This window comes from Crassostrea angulata, chromosome 10, assembly GCF_025612915.1.
Source record: "Crassostrea angulata isolate pt1a10 chromosome 10, ASM2561291v2, whole genome shotgun sequence".
NCBI lineage: Eukaryota > Metazoa > Mollusca > Bivalvia > Ostreida > Ostreidae > Magallana > Magallana angulata.
This window is the reverse complement of record NC_069120.1, coordinates 33,664,537-33,671,136: the sequence shown is the minus strand read 5'-3', so window position 1 is coordinate 33,671,136 and position 6,600 is coordinate 33,664,537.

The following is a 6,600-nucleotide window of genomic DNA, read 5'->3' as shown; positions in this document are numbered from 1 at the left end:
AATAGTGTAAAGTACCAATCGCCCTGCCTTTTTCACGTGACAAGTCTCTATTTTCAGGTGTTTTTTTTTTCTTAATCTCAGCGACTATATCAAGAAAATTGCTTTCAAATATTCTTTCACAATTTGCCCTGTGATGAAATATTAATAAACATTTTTTTCCTTGTAATTAAAGTATAAGTTGGTCCTTAAATCTGTTTATTTTGTATCCAATAGTCTTTGTTTACGACATGTATTTTTGTTTAGTTTTCACCTTTTGATTACACTGTTCAAAGATATCTGTTATTTTCACAACAACAACAACAAAAAAGAAAAGAAAAGATTTCACATAAAATTTGACAAGGCCATCATATTTAAATACTATTCAAATTATAAGTCCTTCATAAAATGTGTCAATGTCATTTAAAAATATATTTGAAAAAACAAATACCAACTTACAAATACTTCAAATATTAAAAAATGAATTCATTACAAAATATTAGATTTTTATCCACGAACACAATTATCTAGCTCTGCTCTTCCAGACTGTTTGTAAATGTGTACAAATCATATAGGTGTATCCTTGTATCATTAATATGGTTTCAGTGTGAATAAATAAATCGATTTTAATAAGTTACAGGCATTTAATATTCAAAGTGTATACATGTCAATTCTACCTGCGTCCCCTTAAAAGGCCTCTTTGTTGCTTTACACGATTAAAGGGGCATGGTCACGATTTTGGTCAAAAATTAATTCTCCGATTTTAATGTTTACAATGCTTCAGTAAGGCATTTTTAATATGAAACCAAAATTTGAGTATCATTTGTTGAGTTTTAAGCGAGTCACAGAGCTTGCAATTCTTTGCTACTAGTATGTAAAGAAATACTTTCTTTATATTTTGAATATTGAAGTGAAATTACAGTTTTAGACCAAAAATTATGTGTTAAACGTCAGGAACTGTTTGTTTATGCTTAAAATGAATAAGAAGATCGACAAATCAGTTTGAAAAAGATTTTTACTGGTATATTTAACATATGTAAACAAAAACAGGGCATGAGCTTTGTTTACATTACAAAGAGTTGTGAGCCATGAATCTTGCTTATTACTCTACGATTGACTCTTAAAACAAGATATCTGTGAGCCAATGCTCACTAATGATACCCCCGCTCTGATGTGAATATGCAAAATAAGCAAAGTCGACATTTAACAGAAAGCTGGCATCCGATTGGTACAGAAATATATCCCACAATATGGCATGCCAAAACAAAGAGTGTGTTAAAATTGCAAGCATCTGCGATATATAGTTACTGAGAAATCTTTGACGGAAATTTGTTTGAAAATTTTGGCTAAAAATAAATAAAGTACTCATTTAACAGGAAGTTGACGTCCGGTTGATACAAAAATATATCCCACAATATAGCATGCCAAAACAAAGAGTGTGTTAAAATTTCAAGCATGTTTGATATATAATTGCCGAGAAATCTTTGACGGAAATTTGTTTGAAAATTTTGGCTAAAAATAAATAAAGTACTCATTTAACAGGAAGTTGACGTCCGATTGATACAAAAATATATCCCACAATATGGCATGCCAAAACAAATAGTGTGTTTAAATTTCAAGCATCTGCGATAAATGGTTACTGAGAAATCTTTGACGGAAATTTGTTTGAAAATTTTGGCCAAAAATAAACAAAGTCGACATTTAACAGGAAGTTGACGTCTGATTGGTACAAAAATATATCCCACGATATGGCATGCCTATACAAATACTGTGTAAAAATTTCAAGCATCTGCAATAAACAGTTGCTGAGAATTCTTTAACAAAAATTTGTTTGAAAATTTTTGCCAAAAATAAACAGTCTTCATTTAACAGGAAGTTGACGTCTGATTGGTACAAAAATATATCCCACGATATGACATACCTTAACAAACACTGTGTAAAAATTTCAAGCATCTGCGATAAATATTTGCTGAGATAAATGCGACAGATTTTTTTGTTACGGACGGACGGACCGACAGACAGACACACAAGGGTAAAACAGTATACCCCCTCTCCTTTGGAGCGGGGGTATAATTAATTTGATCATTAGAAATGCATTCCTGAAGCATTGTAAACAATAAAAACAGAAAAATAAAATTTGACCAAAATCGTGACCATGCCCCTTTGAGAGTTAGATGTAGATGTTAGGGAAACAGATCATATCTTACAAATAATTTTACCTCATAGATGTCAAGTGTAAGAAATGTTTAATTTTTTTTTTTTAATTCATGCAAATTTACTAAATTTAGAGAAGCAGGTTACTCATTGGTCACATGTTAGGTCAGTATCCCAAAAGTGGTTGGTTCAAGCCCTGCTGTAGTCACGTGTGCCCTTAGACAATTAAGGCACTTTATCGACATTGTCTCCGTCCACCTAGCTGAACTTGGATACCGGCTTATGCTGGGGGTTAAGGTAGTCCATCCATTACTGAGGTAAATTTAAAAATTTTGATTCAGTGATATAAACTAATTAAATACTTATTTCAAAATTACTTTGAGGCCTTATTAAGAAAGGGAAAGCTTTTGCAACGTTTAACCAAGAGATTTGTCATCTGTACAGTAAAGATATATTTAAACATGCATATCCCCCATATACTTCCATGTTAACTTTAAGACGTGATTAATTTGTTAATATTCAAAATTAAAATCTTTATAATTCAACAAACACCTTAAAATAAGATTGTTGTAATCAACCTTGCAATCTATTAGATATGAAATACTATATACAAGGTTATTTTCGCCCTTCTTCACTTGCAAACGGTTTCGCCCATCTTAAATTTGCCCAAGCAAAGTTGTGTTTAAAGAGATTTTATCCGAGACATAGTAATTCACCGTCTTAAATTAGCCCGCTGACAATGAGGGCGATAATAAAACGGGGGCAAATATTCCCCTGTATATAGTATGGACCAGTCCTATCAAAGGGGAGTCAGCAACTCTTCTCATCCGAGCAACAATAGCCATAACTTTTGATCAAACTAGCTTTATGATATCAAAACAAAGCATCTTGACAACTTCAACCCCTCATTGTGGTCCTTGAATCTACACTTCCTGAAAATGCTTTCATACGAGCTTCTCTGGCTAAATGGCTTTTGAGAAGAATTTTTGAATATGCCAGCAAAGAAAATGGTGGGGGATAAGATAGCACAAATGCCCATTTGATTTAGTCGTAAAGTACAATTTCATTTTTTTTTCAATTAAGTATATTTGATATATTATAATACAAGTTTACAAAAGAATTTTTTTTAACATAATTCAGTCTAGTATATTTTAACAAAAGTAAGGGAAAAAAAGATCCTAAAGTTTTGGTGGTATCGAACCCACAACCTAAAAACCCAAGTTCTGTAAATTTACCCAATGTCTGGTGCTCTACCCACTGAACCATTTCTGTTACATCAAATCGTGTTGTTTAAATGCTCTATGAGACTATTGCCACGAATTTACGGACTTGCATTATTTTTCTAAAACGTTCAATTGTTTGGATACAGTATGAGTGGAAAATATGGAGCTCAGAACCACTCTATAAAAGAAAAGGCATTGAAGTTCTAAAACTGCCACAATTTGGAGGTTTTGATCAGCACTCGCTCGTGTAAATCAACCTATTCCAAATATGGGTTAACCGATGATTTGTGGCATATACATTCTTTTCAATTATTTAAAGAAAAAATTATCAGGTTTTTTGATATTTCAATTTTACAATAGCTTATCTCTCCTCATAAAGACATTTTACAGGCCTTATTCATCTATCTTCTTTTACAAATCTAAATTATCTACCCTTGAAAGAGGGCGTTGCCCTTCGTCTTAAAACTGAATCTCCTGCACCTAAGGATGCTTTTGGGTAAAACTGGTAAAAAATTGACCGAGTGGTTTTGAAGAAGCCGTCAAAATGAGAAAGTTTACAGACGGAAGGTCTGACAAATTGACGCCGGACAAAAGTGTTCAGAAAAGCTCACTAAGCTTTCAGCTAAAAACTTCTGTATCTTACATTTGTACCAGTTTATCAATGACAATTTTTATAGTGCAGTTTACGCTCACATGGACTATACACCGAATCACAAAATGAGCATTTTTTTAAAGACTATTTCATAACCTTGTTTATTTTTATTGATTTTAAATATATGTAATAAATATTGTTCAAATCGTGTTAAATCATGCCTTATTATAGACTTTAATTCCGTGTAGTATGTAAAGAGATCGATAATTTTTATGGCAACTGAAAGCACGGACTGACAACAGTTTTCTTTTCCGTGTGCGTTACTTTAAATTACGATCAACACAATTTATGCTTGCCTTAACTTTACATAAATAATATCAAAGGAATTCATATTCAAAGAATTTATACAATTAACCAATAAATGCTTGTTTTACAAGGTTCACATAGGAAATGGAGGTGACGGACATTGCACAAAAAATACACCGGTAAATGCGACGTCAAAAGTAAAAAAAATAAATTAACTAGTCAATTTTCATTACTGCATGATATCTTAAATCGTTTAAACAAAAACAGAAGGGTGTTTGAAATGTAAATTCTGATGTTAAGCCACGAGAATCCTTTAATGAAACATACATTTGTATAAAAATAAAACCTAAATTCCACAGAAACAACATTTATAGCGGTGTCGTGTCAAAATTAGCTGATCCTTTACAGATCTTCACAACGAAATGTAATACTTTTAACTAATTTAGAATATTATATAAGAACAAGCGATAAATGAACATAGAAATCCTTTCTAAAGGTTCTTGAATTGTAATTATAGAACCCATTGAGACAATTTAATTAAGACACCGACATGTAACCAAGATACAATGCGTAAAGTTGCACTCCGCAGTTGCAGATGTGTTCACGCATCCTTAAATTTACAAGAGAGCTGATTTTTCTCATGCTAGAATCTCCTTATAAATTGATGCTCTATGTCGCTTTGCATGAGCTTTGGCAAGGTTAGATCAATCAAAATGAATGCACTAGGCAACAAGATAGTGTTGATAGCTATTCTGACAATGTCCATTTCATTCATCATACCATTGATGTATGATATTCTCTCATCTAATTAATATATGTCCTGTCTTTCATGGTGGATTTTCACTTCTTTTAAAGATACCTCTTGAACAGCTGTGTTGTAAACCAAGTACAGAAGTAATGCATTACATTTTGATGAGATTGTCAAAGATAACCGCTATGGGTCACGGAAACCAACTTTTTCTACGGAGGTGTTTACTCTCTATATTATTTCTATACGATATATGTGGATTACTTCATAGACTGTAAACTGCTGATGGGGTGATTGCAATAAAACCATTCATTTGTTGTTGACGTGTGTGTTTTGGAAAAGATTTTTTTTCAACCGAGAGCCTGACAGTAAAACACGGTTAAAGCCAACATGCTGATAACAAATTCCTCTTACATTGAAAGATTGACGTTTGTACCAAATAAAAATTGGTTGTCCGTAGCGCTTCACTTTAATTACTGGATGCTATCATATACTAAGATTTACACCCCCTCCCTTCGGGAAATACCAAACGGTTGAATCTTCTTTGAGGCGGAGAGGTTCCCTACCCTGTATGAGTGTTAAAGATAGTACACCCCCCCCAAAAAAATACATGTACATGTAAATACATATTCTACGGTCTAATGAATGGAGATGTCTATCTGTTCATCCGTGTCATACGATGACTTTTCAGTATATTTGCCATGCAAATTTAAAATTTATATGCTCTGAAAAAAGGATTTTTGTGTGGTTCGTTATGACCTTGACCTACAAACTTCATTCAAGGTCACTGCACATCCTTTGGCCATAGACACTCTGAGCGAAGTATGAGCAAGATTGGACTAAAGAAAGATATGTATGCCTGGACAAGAATTTTATATATAATTCTGCCAAGACCCTATCCTTTGACCTATAAAAATGGTTCAAGGTCACTTCACAACATTTACCCAAAGGCAGTCTGTGGGTGAAGTATAATCCAGAATGGGCCAAAGGGAGAGAAGATATGCCCCTGGCAAGTGATCTTGGACAAACAGAAAGACTGACCACTATAGTGCACCCACGGAGCGGGGCCCTAATGATCAAGTATGAACAGCCTCTCCATAACACTGTTTTGATTAGCATCATCTATGTCCAGGTATTTTTTCCGATTAGACATGCAAAAAAAATGCAGACTGTAATTAGGATTTTGGTCCAATGGTTTTCTTTCTTTCTGACAACTCCAAAATCTAAACGTTTCCAAGTGGCCTTTCAAAAACAACATTCATTCTCCAATTAAGTATTTGTCCTTGCGTGGACATTCATTCTTCAATAATTGATTTTGTATAACGTTTAATATCAATATGTTTCTACTCCTGGCAATATGGAACATCATTTCATGAGCTATTAACTTAACAATTACTGATACCATAGGTTGTGTGTGTGTGTGTGTGTAACCAAACACTTCCCATCACAGTTTAGCTTCAGTTATTGCTAACAAAGCATTTATCACCATTTTATTTTACAAGAATTGCTTTTTTCAAGCCGTCAAGCATTCAAACAAAATCATTCTCCTTTCACTGACTCTCAACGATATTGCGCTGAATGAAAAAAAAAACAAATCTCAA